The sequence below is a fragment of the Macaca fascicularis genome, chromosome 15 (assembly GCF_037993035.2).
Source record: "Macaca fascicularis isolate 582-1 chromosome 15, T2T-MFA8v1.1".
Lineage (NCBI taxonomy): Eukaryota > Metazoa > Chordata > Mammalia > Primates > Cercopithecidae > Macaca > Macaca fascicularis.
In genome coordinates, this window is record NC_088389.1 from 18,209,380 (window position 1) to 18,222,317 (window position 12,938).

General features: G+C 39.4%; 1 protein-coding gene across 5 annotated transcripts in view; it reads right to left on the bottom strand.

Annotated features, from left to right (window-relative positions):
• The window catches only part of PBX3 (PBX homeobox 3), a 225,995-nt gene that overhangs the window by 152,047 nt on the left and 61,010 nt on the right, over positions 1 to 12,938 (bottom strand). The gene's annotated exons all lie outside the window — the stretch shown is intronic.

Consider the following 12,938-nt stretch of genomic DNA (forward strand, 5'->3'; position numbering starts at 1 on the left):
CTGCAACCTCTGCCTCCCAGGTTCCAGCTATTCTCCTGCCTCAGCCTCCCAGGTAGCTGGGACTACAAGTGTGAGCCACTATGCCAGCTAATTTTGTATTTTTAGTAGACACAGGGTGTCACCATGTTGGCCAGGCTGGTCTCAATCTCCTGATCTCATGATTCGTCCACCTCGGCCTCCCAAAGTGCTGGGATTACAGGCGTGAGCCACCGTGCCCAGCCAATACTACATCATTTATAATATACTTTGGGAATGGTCCATCATCTACAGCTGGTGCACACTATACTCACAAGAATTTATCTCCAAGGAATTCCACTGCAATATTTTTTAAATCTAATAATCTTTTCTGTCAGGTAAGTGGGTACTAGAGCAGACGGTATTTTTTCAATTTGTAGGACAAGGAAAATAGGATATGTAAGATATGTAAGACTTTACAGCGAGTTAGAATCAAAGCTGAACAAAAACTCTCAAACTTAAAATTATTTCATTAAATTATATTGTATGAGTTCTTAAGTTAGATTAGTTTAGTAGGGTAGCCATTGTGCACAATTCTAGAATGCACCATTATCAAAGTGTATTACAAATGATGCAACCTGGAGTTGTGCAACTCAGCAAATATGAATATAAAGATTCCATGAAATTAGTGTGTGTGTGTGTGTGTGTGTGTGTGTGTGTGTGTGTGCGCGCGCGCGTTTCTTTCAGAATAGGGGACATATATCTATGGCACAAACCACAGTCTATTAATCTATAAGCAAAAAAATACATAATCACACAAGTCACAAGTATCCTCTACTCCACCTCCAAGATCTCTAGGGCAACAAGGCTTTGAATAGTGTTGGAATGTGGGACGCAAATACTCTTGGAAAAGATCTCTTATAGGTTTATTTTTACCTAGTAAATGAGTATGGCAAGTAAACAACAAATGCGTGAGATTCAGTATGTGCTGTATCTAAACTTCATCTCTAGTCTACTTTAAAGAAACCAGTCACACTGATAAAACCAAACTACTTATAGGTAGCCGTTACAGACCAGTGCTAACATAGACCAATTATTCTATTGAGGTTATCAACACAGAATAATTCTTCATTCTAGTTTCATGACTGATTTTGGAAAGACTGAGAAGCAAAAAATGTTGATTAAAAAAATTGCTTCACCTTTTAACAAGGTGAAGATCAGTTACACATGCACAGATATATTAATTGCAGAAAAAAATGAAACCATGTAAGAACTCTGGTGTTCTCCAAAATAGTCAAAAAGTACCAATCATCTGAAAATCTAAATGATGAGACATTACAAGCAAGAAAATAAGAGAACTAGTAAAGGATAAAAGGATTAAACTGGGATTCTGACCAGGGGCGGTGGCTCACGCCTGTAATCCCAGCACTCTGGGAGGCCGAGGCGGGCAGATCATGAGGTCAAGAGATCGAGACCATCCTGGCTAACACAGTGAAACCCCGTCTCTACTAAAAAATAAAAAACTTAGCCCAGCCGCAGTGGCGGACGCCTGTAGTCCCAGCTACTCGGGAGGCTGAGGCAGGAGAATGACTTCAACCCGAGAGGCGGAGCTTGCAGTGAGCCGAGATCACACCACTGCACTCCAGCCTGGGCAACAGAGCGAGACTCCGTCTCAAAAAAAAAAAAAAAAATTAAACTGGGATTCTATGTTAAAGAAGATATGGCACAAAGACCATGAAACTGCCAAGCAATTTCAGTGTTGAAATGTTCTGTGTATACACACACACACACACACACACACACCCCAGAGAAAAAAAGAGAGAGAGACTAAAACTTGAGGACAGATACAACCCTTTCCCCAGTCAAACGAGTATAATAAAAAGAGAACTGAACCCTGAGTTGGAAGATTTAAGCACTAATCTCTATCCCAGTTCTGCAACTTACTCAGGCAAGTGACCATCCATAAATCCCTTACTTAGCCGCTCTAATCCTCACTTTACTAATTTGTAAAAAAAAAAAAAAGGGGGGGGGGTAATATACATTCCACCTAAATCAAAGGTTGTTATGAGGATTAAGCAGATAAAATCACTCCAAACAATGTAAAAGCACCATGGAAATATTCAGTAACAATTTAAGACAACTAAAAAGCAAGCATCGCTTCTGTATCTTCTGGCTCAAGAGAGAAGACTGAGTACGTATGTTTAATTTCCATTCTTCCTTTCCAGTTTCCCTCTGATAGGACTGTAAAGGGTACAAATCCATTGAGAAGGGGGAAGAGCCAGGTACAGTGGCTCACACCTGTAATCCCAGCACTTTGGGAGGCCAAGGCAGGCAGATCACTTGAGCTCAGGAGTTCAAGACCAGCCTGGGCAACATGGCGAAACCCAGTCTCTAAAAAAAAAAAAAAATACGAAAATTAGCCAGGCGTGGTGGTCCTCACCTGAAGCTGAGGTGGGAGAATCACCTGAGCCCAGGCAGTCGGGGCTGCGGTGAGTCATGATCACACCACTAAACTGCACTCTTGGTGACATAGTAAGACACAGTCTCAAAAAAAAAGAGAGAAAGAGACGGAGGGAGGGAGAGAGAGAGTAGGGGGCGGGGCTGCAGAAGACCAGATTTTGATAAATCTCTGTAACACAGATAACAAATGAGACACCACACTGACAAGTGCATCATAGTGGAGGAGGCCCAAATTTACAATGAGAAGGAGGTAGGAACCAGTTTTCCCAGCAAAGACTGAGAGAGGCTCCAAACTTGGACACAGAACAGCAATGGGAAATGGGGCAGTAAATTAAAAGAAGGTCTGAGTAACACCTGGGAAATTTGGTCCCTCCTCAGGACATTTTCCACACACACAAACACACACACACACAAACACACACACACTCAGTCACTGCAAAGAACAACATTTGCCAAAAGGAGAAGTCAGACAACCATTCTCCAAAAATAATTAAGAGGTAATATTAAAAGTATAACAGTTAAAGAAGGGGGTACCAATTTCCTCATGTTTCATAATAAAAGTAAAGTAATACAGTCTGATATTGATGGAATCAAAGCTAGAGAATACATTGTTTATGTTATAACAAGGAATCTACAGTAGAACAAAAAATAATACAAGAACAAAACCAGAGAGGAAGAGAAGGAAATTATGTGGGAGATTATATAAATAAGCCAAATCCTTACCATGGAAAAATGATATACAGTCAACAATTTCAGTTATTTAAATTTATGGTGGGTACTTAGCAAGAAAACAAAAATGAGAAAGATAAAATGTGGTCTTCTCTGATGAGTGGGACTATAGGAAGGAGAAGAAGAGCAAGAGGCTACAACATTTTTTTCAACTGTGCAAGGAGAATACTTTTATAATTTAAAATTACCTGCTAACTAGTTGAAAAATATTCTTTTCAAAATGGATTGACCCAGAAAGTTACCCCGAAGGACACAAAATCTGACTACTTAGTCTGGTATCTTTCAGTCTTCCAAAAAATAGACATAATTCTTCAGGTGGTGAGGAAAAATTATCTTCCTAAGCGTACAAGTAAGGAAAAAGAAATGGAACTGAGAAATAAGGAAGATTTTATCTTCTAGCATTCTGATAAAAGATGAGTTAGAAATGAGAGGCTATAATTCCCTAATCCTTCAGGCTGAAGAATGGCAATTGGGAATAGTGTTTTCAACCTCAAATTCCTATTCTGGAAGTTGTTAATCGGCTTGAATGGTGGATGGCTTAATTATATAAGGACCACATTAATGTCTCAAAGGAGGGAAAGTGATCTGATAGGTTTTAATTTAAAACACTCTTCATAAAATTAAAAACGAATGCCAAACTGACTATAATCTGTGCCTCTGTGGAGAAGTAAAAGGCCAATATAGCTATAAGAATACAGCATGATCAATGGTCTTTGAGGCCAAATTGATCCAGTACTGGTCAATAATCATGAATGTTATTCATTGGGCTCTCCATTTCTGTTCCAGATAGCAGGACTTTTTCTAGGTTATTTTCAGATAGTTAGAATTGCATCTATCTGTTAATGGATAACATTTTCACTATTCACATCGTCTAGAATGACTATAGAACTAAAAATCCTGGGATCTAAATGTATGTATGTAGCTCACAGCACTCATCTTAAATAGAACAGTACAGTTTGGAACAATTTGGATCCATTCTGTTTCATTCTAGAGTTTTACTGGCATTGTACCATTCCAAAAAAAAAAAAAAGAGAGAGAGAGAGAGATGGAACAAACAAGTTAAAATCTATACAAAGTTAGCGTTAATAAGGGTAGTAACTTTTCAAAGTATAGAAAAGTATAATAACTGCGAGAACCCTAGGTTCCCCAACCCACCTTTGAGGGGAACATGCAACCTGCTAGCTTTGATCCTAGGATACTTTTTTTTTTTTCCTCTTGAGATGGACTCTTACTCTGTTGCCCAGGCTGGAGTGCAATGGCGTGATCTCTCAGCTCTCTGCAACCTCCACCTCCTGAGTTTAAGTGAGTCTCCTGCCTCAGCCTCCTGAATACCTGGGACTACAGGGGCACACCACCATGCCCAACTAATTTTTGTATTTTTGTAGACATGGGGTTTCACCATGTTGGCCAGGCTGGTCTCGAACTCCTGGTCTCAGGTGATCCTCCTGCCTCGGCCTCTCAAAGTGCTGGGATTACAGGTGTGAGCCACCATAATGGAATTCTAGGATCCAGGACCACTACTGATAGACACATTTGTCTTAGTTGTTGGCCTCTACAGCAATGTTATCCAAAAGAATTAATGCATGCTATATATATAAATCTAAATTTCTACTAACCAAATTTTAAAAAGCAAAAGGAAACACAAAATTAATTTAAGTTCAATATATTCAAAATATTATTTCAACATATAGCCAATACTTTAAAGGATTAATGAAATATTTTACATTCTTTTTTCAGACTTCAAAAACTTCCAAGTCTTTTACACCTATTATGTGTTTAAAAAATATGTATTTTACACTTGTAGCACATTTCAATTGAAACAAGCCCATTTTAAGTGCTCAATATTCACATGTGGCTACGAAGACTCTCATTTGAGTTCTCCTTTCGGTTGACAGGCATGGGTTAATAGGAGCAAAAGACTCTCGGTTTCCAAATCAACTGTAGTTTCCTGCTATCATATAAGATCAAGCAGGAGTCTTCTTGGTTGTGGTATAAGAAATCTTAACCTCTATTAAAAGAGCCAACTGGATTAGTAAAATGGACACACCTGTTTCCCTCTACGCCTTGTTGAAACTCTACTACAAAGACAACAATGGGGTGTGGTGGGGAGAACATAAAATGTGCAAGAACAAAGAACATGAGAACAGACAGGAGCACCACTTTGCTTCCAGAACATTAGGAGGCAGGCTTACACACCTCCCCAAGCTTCTCCCTGACTTTCTAGCTAGGAAATTGGTGGATACCTCTCAGGGAACTGATTGGATAAGAGATAAAGACTTGTTGCATACCAAACCACTAGGTCCCTGTACCCATCACCCTACAGTGAAGACTATCAAAACCAAGAAGACTACTCTACTCACACAACTGAATTTTTAGTCAGTTTTTAAGTGCCTCAAGCTTACATATTCTTTCATTCTCAAGCATTTACTGAAAGCCTACTATGTGCCAGGCACTGTTCTAAGCACTGTGGATACAGCAGTAAACAAAACAAAGTCCCTCACTCAAGGAACTCATGTTGTAAAAGGGAAATTAACAATAAACAAATACAGCATATAGAACAGAAATAGAAATAAAGCAGGAAAAAGGGACAGGGTGTAATAGGAAGTGGGAGGAGGAATGCTGTTTTATCTAGGAAGGTCAAGAGTAGTCCTTCTGGTGATAAATTTGGGCAGAAGCCAGAAGGGAGGGAGGAAGCCATTCAGATATATGGGCAAAGAGTGTTCCAGGCAGAAAGAAAGAAAAGCAAGAACAAAGCCCCTGAAAAGAGAGTACACTTTGCTACTGGAGGAACACAAAAAGGCCCATTAGGCTGGAGTGAAATGAGTGGCACAGAGTGATGGGGGAAGGGTAATATCACAGAAGATGAAGTGAACTAAAGCAGTCAGGCCTTCAAGACCCCAGTTAAGGGCTGAATTTTTATTTCAGGTGAAATGGGAAGCCATGAGAAGAGTGACATCATCTGACTATGTTTTAAAAGAATTACTTTGCCAGTTGTATGACAAAATGACTGTAGGGCAACAAGGGCAGGAACAGAGATCAGTTAGGAGGCTACTGCAGGAGTGCAGATGAGGCCTAAAGGTTACTCAGCAAAGGGAGAAAGAAGTGAGAAGAGGGGATATTGAGTGAGGCTATGCTTTTGTTTCAATAATTTCAAATTTATTTTTTAAAAAGCAAAAAATAAAAATAGGACAAAAAGAACCCATACACACTTTACCAGATTCACCTATCAATATTTACCTATTGTCAACACTTTACCTATCTATCAAGCATACACAAATGGGTGTGTGTGTGTGTGTACAGATAATTTCTTGTCTGAGCCATTTGAGAGTAAGTTATATAAATCATAGCTCTTTTCCCCAACCACTTCAGCATATCCTTAAAATGTGATATTCTCTTCCATGATCACAGCACAGTTATCAACCTCAGTATATTTAACATGATATAATACTTTAATCTACTGTTTATACTCCAGTTTTGTCAGATGACCCAATAATGTCCAAGCATTTTATCCTTTACAGTTCAGGATCCAGTTCAGGATCAGATATTGTATTTAGTTGTCAATCTCTTTAGGTGCCTTTAATCTGCAACATTTCCAGAACGGTTACGGCATTGACATTTTGAAGAACAAACTCCCCCTGCTCTTTTTAAAATTACAATCTGCCTAATTTTAATTTTGTCTGCTGTTTCTTCATGATAAGATTGTGATTCTGGCTTCTCAGTGACACAAATGTAATGTTGTGATCTTCTCAGGGTACCACATCTGGAGACACAAAATGTCCATTTGTCCTTTGTTGGTGCTATTAATTTGATTGCTCGGTCAAGGTATTGTCCAATTTCTCCACTGTACTAGCACTGTTACGTTTTTCCCTTCCCACTAATAAGCAGTCTCTGGGAAGACACTTTATTTAAGACCACACAAACTACTACTAATCAAAATTTCCCCCAATTTAGAATTTGTTCACGGTTCTTGCCTAACCCAATCTTTACTATAACTGCAAAATGATTTCCCAAAAATGTCTCCAGCTGCATTACCCCCTAACAAGAGAGTCAGTCTGTTCTTTGAAACTTCGAAGCCAGGCATTGACTTCTCATCTTAAGCTATGAGAGTCCTAGATGGCATCTTCTTCAAATAGAAGGCTATTTCAACTACATTGAAAAATCTGTTTTTTACTGTAGCTATCTTCATCAATTATCTTAGCTAGATCTTCTGAATAATGCTGCAGCTTCTACATCAGCACTCGCTGCTTCACCTTGCACTTTTACATTATAGAGATGGCTTCTTTCCTTAAAGCTCATGAACCAACCTCTGCTAGCTTCAAACTATTCTTCTGTAGTTTCCTTGCCTCCCTTATCCTTCATAGAATTGAAGAGAATTTGAGCCTTGCTTTGGATTAGGCTTTGACTTAAGGGAATGTTGTTTCTGGCTTGGTCTTCTACCCACACCACTAAAACTCTCTTCCATATCAACAATAAGACCGTTTCACTTTCTTAACATTTGTGTATTCACTGGAGTAGCATTTTTAATTTCCTTGAGGAACTTTTCCTTTGCATTCATTACTTGGCTAACTGACCCAAGAGGTAAAAGCTTTTGGACTATCTCAGCATTTTTTCTTTTGAGACAGGGTCTCACTCTGTCACCCAGGCTGGAGTGTAGTGGTGTGATCACAGCTCACCACAGCCTCAACCTCCCAGGCTCAGGTGATCCTCCCACTTCAGTCTGCCAAGTAGCTGGGGCTACAGGCACGTGCCACCATGCCTGACTAATTTTTTGTATTCTTTTTTTTTTTTTTTTTTTTTTGTAGAGATGGGGTTTCACCCTTTTGTCCAGGCTGTCTCCAAGCTCTGGGTTCAAGCAATCCACCTGCTGGGGCCTCCCAATGCACTGGGATTTCAGGGATGAACCACCATGCAGGGCCCTATCTCAGCTTTTTACATGCCTTCCTCACTAAGCTTCATCATTTCTAGCTTTTGAATTAAAGTGAAGGACTTCAGACTCTTCCTTTCAATTGAAGAAAAAGAGTCCATTGTAGGGTTATTAATTGACCTAATTTCAATATTGTTGTATCTCAGGGAATAGGGAGGCCCAAGGAGAGGGAGAGAGACAGGGAATAGCAGGTGGTCAGTGGAGCAGTCAGAACACACACAACATTCATCAATTAAGTTCACCATCTAATGTGGGTACAGTTCGCAGCACCTCAAAACAATTACAATAGTAACATCAAAGATCACCAATCACACATCACCATAACAGATACAATAGTAGTGAAAAAGTCTGAAATATGAGAATCGCCAAAATGTGACACAGAGACAAAAAGTGAGCACAAGCTGTTGGAAAAATGGTACCAACACACTTGCTCAATGAAGGGTTAGCATAAACCTTCAATTTGTAAAAAACACAGTTTCTGTCAAGTGCAATAAAGGGAAGCACAATGTAAAACAAGGTATGCCTGAATTGCATTAATAATAGGCAGGTTTCTCACTATCCAAGAAGGTGCAGTAGCCCACCTTATCTGTGGGTGATCTGTTCTAAAACTCCCAGAGGGACCGGGCGCGGTGGCTCACGCCTGTAATCCCAACACTTTGGGAAGCCAAGGCGGGCAGATCACGAGGTCAGGAGATCAACACCATCCTGGCTAACATGGTGGAACCCCCTCTCTACTAAAAATACAAAAAAATTAGCTGGGCGTGGTGGCAGACGCCTGTAGTCCCAGCTACTTGGGAGGCTGAGGCAGGAGAATGGCATGAACCCAGGAGGCGGAGCTTGCAGTGAACCAAGATTGCGCCACTGCACTCCAGCCTGGGCGACAGAGCGAGGCTCTGTCTCAAAATAATAATAATAATAAATAATAAATAAAAAATAAACCTCCCAGAGGATGCCTGAAACTGCATATAGTACTGAACCCTTATTATCCTATTTTTTTTCCTATATATACATAATCTATGACAAGGGCTAATTTATAAATTAGGCACAGTAAGAGATTAACAACAATAATAACAAAATAAAATAATTATAACAATAATTGTAATAAAAGTTATATGAATTCGTGATCTCTCTCTCTCTCTGTGTCCAATATATCTTAATGTTTCCAGATTGCCATTGACCATAGGTAACCGAAACCATGGAAAGTGGAAACACAGGTAAGGGAGGACTGTGGCAGTTACAAATACGAAACGGGAGAAAATCAGAATGAACTTTGTAACGCTAAGATGGATTCATGGTTTTCAAGGTAGATAAAAAGGTATAGATTTAAACGTGTTTCCATATGTGTGTGTATACTACATACATATGTGGGTTTGTTTTTTTGTTTGTTTGTTCGTTTTTGAGATAGAGTCTCGCTCTGTTGCCCAGGCTGGAGTGCAGTGGCACCATCTCAGTTCACTGCAACCTCTGCCTCCTGGGTTCCAGCAATTCTCCTTACTCAGCCTCCCAAGTAGCTGTGACTACAAGTACCCACCATGGCCAGCTAATTTTTTATTTTTAGTAGATAAAGGGTTTCACCATGTTGGCCAGGCTGGTCTCAAACTCCTGACCTCAGGTGATCCGCCCATCTTGGCCTCCTAAAGTTTTGGGATTACAGGCATGAGCCACCATGCCCAGCCGACATATGCGTTTATGTGTGTATTTCTCTAGATCTTTTCATTGAGTAGATTCAGAAGCAGTGATACCTAATAGCAATGAGCATACCTTGTACTCAAATCTTGTTTTCTAAATGTCATTATCTACTAAAAGGAACCAAGTATACTAAAAGAAATGGTTGATTCCAGGGCTAGGACAGGGCAAATACAAGATAAGCTTGGAACATCTTATCATACCAGAATATAAGGAACTGCTCAAAGAAAAATGGTGACATGTCAAAAAGACACAGACGACAGCCTGAAGGGCTCTCATTGGCTGGGAGGATTGCAAACACAATGGTTCCAACATTAATGAGTTACTGAATCAAATTGTAATCCTCTGGGTGTCTTGTTATATGACATAAAAGATATCTTGATGTGTTTAAATGACTACAGTTGGGGTTTGCATTACTATCATATACTGCATAATGATGTTTTGGTCAACGACAGACCACATATACAAAGATGGTTTCATAAGATTATAAAGGAGCTAAAAAATTCCTATCACCTACTGATGTTTTGATGATAATGACCCTGTGTGTAGGCCTATGCCAATGTGTGTTTGGCTTAGTTTTTAACAAAAAATATTAAGAAGTAAAAAAAAAATTAATAAAAAGAAGTTTATAGAATAAGGATATAAAGAAAAAATCTGAATGCTCTGTGGTGTAAAGAAAAAAAGAAAATATATTTCTGTAAAGCTGTACAATGTGTTTTAAGCTAAGTGTTATTACAAAAGTTAAAAATTAAAGTTTATATAGTATAAAGGTTACAGTAAGCTAAGGTTAACTTACTGAATAAAAATATTTTTATAAATTTAGTATAGCCTAAGTGTACATCATATATAAAGTGTACAGTAGTATGCACTAATGTTCTAGGCCTTCACATTCACTCACCACTCACTCACTGAGCAACTTCCAGTCATACAAGCTCTATTCATGGTAAGTGCCCTATACAGGTATACCATCTTTTGTCTTTTATACCATATTGTTACTCTACCTTTTCTATGTTTAGATACACAAATACCACTGTGTCAAAATTACCTATAGTATTCAGCACATAACATGCTGTATGGGCTTGTAGCCTAGGAACAATAATGAGCTGTCCCATATAGCCTAGGTGTACAGAAGGCTGTATCATCTAAGTTTGTGTAAGTACACTCTATGATGTTCGCACAGTGACAAAATTGCCTGATGATGCGTTTCTCAAAATGTAACCCTGCCATTATGTGACACATGACTGTATTCGTAACCTACACAAAAGCATAAAACAGGAGCAGAAGGGGGAACTGAAAACCCTCAGGTCCCTGTATTGATCAATAAAGAGATTTTAAGCCTTAGTAAAAATGCATGCTGATATCAATTAAAGTAACAGAATGTTAAACTCTTAAGTCCGTAAATGGAAAAGAAACAAAGCAAATCCAGTCAATTAAAAGATCCAAATAAGTAGACTACATCCATAATATCTTATGCCTGTTAAAAATCTGAAGAAAATATGGTTAAATGTATATATTTGATAGAGCTGAGTGTGAGTACACGGCTGTTGGTTTTATTATTCACTAATTGCTATGGAGGAAATATTTGTGCCCCCCCATTCATATATTAAAGCACTAATTCTCAACATGATATTTAGAGGCGGGGCCTTTGGGGAGGTGTCTTAGTATGTTTAGGCTGTTAAAATAAGTTAGACTGGGTAGTTGGTGGACAACGCAAATTTATCGTTCATAGTTCTGGAAGCTAGGAAGCCCAAGATCAAGACACCTGTGGATTAAGTATATGGCGAAAGCTCAATCTACTTTATAAATGGTGCCTTCTTGCTGCATGTTCACAAGGCAGAAAGGACAAGTAAGTTTCCTTGGGCCTATTTTACAAGGGCGTTAATATCATTGATGAGGGTGAAGCCCTCATAACCTAATCACCACCCAAATACCCCACCCCTTAATACTACCACAATGGTGATTAGGTTTCAACATATGAATTTGCAGGGGACACAAACATTCAGACCACAGCAGGAGATGAGGACAGAGCCCCCATGATGAAATTCGTCTAAATGTCTAAAAAAAGAGACATGAGAAAGATTATCTCTCTCTCCACCATGTAAGGATACAGCAAGAAGGTAGACATCTGCAAACGAGAAAATGAACCCTCACCATACACTAAATCTGTAGGCAGCCTGTATTAGTCCGTTCTCATGCTGCTATGAAGAAATACCTGAGACTGGGTAATTTATAAAGAAAAGAGATTTAATTGACTCACAGTTCCACATGGGTGGGGAGGCCTCAGGAAACTTACAATTACGGCAGAAGGCACCTCTTCACAGGGCAGCAAGAGAGAGAATGACAGCCGAGCAAAGGGGAAATCCCTTATAAAACCATCAGATCTCATGAGAACCCATTCACTACCATGAGAACAGTATGGGGGAACCACCCCCGTGATTCAATTATCTCCACCTGGTCCCGCCTTTGACACATGGAGATTATTACAATTCAAGGTGAGATTTGGGTAGAGACACAGAGCCAAACCATATCACAGCCTGATCCTGCATTTCCCTGCCTTCAGAACTATGAGAAACAAACGTTTATTATTTAAGCCACCCAGTCTATGGTATATTGTTACAGATGCCCAAACTAAGCGACTGATTTTCCATATGCTAACAATAATTCATAAAACATACATATTTTAAAGGCTGAGAAGCTACTGGACAGGTCTTCCTTCATTAACTAACTGAGATTTGGATCTCATGTTTGCCTTCTAAATATGGATTTAAAGAAAGAGGCTAAAGAACCATGAACAGATGGGAGCTATTCTAGCTATTTTTAGCAGAACAGAAGTTTCTAAAAGATATTAGGGAGCTTACAGGATTCTCAGGAGTGCCTGAGGTCTATGTAACCTGGAATAATAACCAAATCCTCATGGAAGACCGTGACTGGGCACATATACTACACCTCACATCTTGGGAGCAGAGAATGCTACAGCTAAGATTTCTACCATTTGCCACCCCAAAAGCCTGTCTCTCTGCCAGTTCTTCCACCTTCATCAGGACAGATTCCATACAGCACCACCTTCTTCACACTTCTTCCAAACTCAGGTGACTGCATCTGATTGGCTGGCTCTGTGTCATATGCCTGAGCTCTGGCTGCAAAGAATACAAAGAAATTGTCTTCTAGCAAGGGGATATAGAAC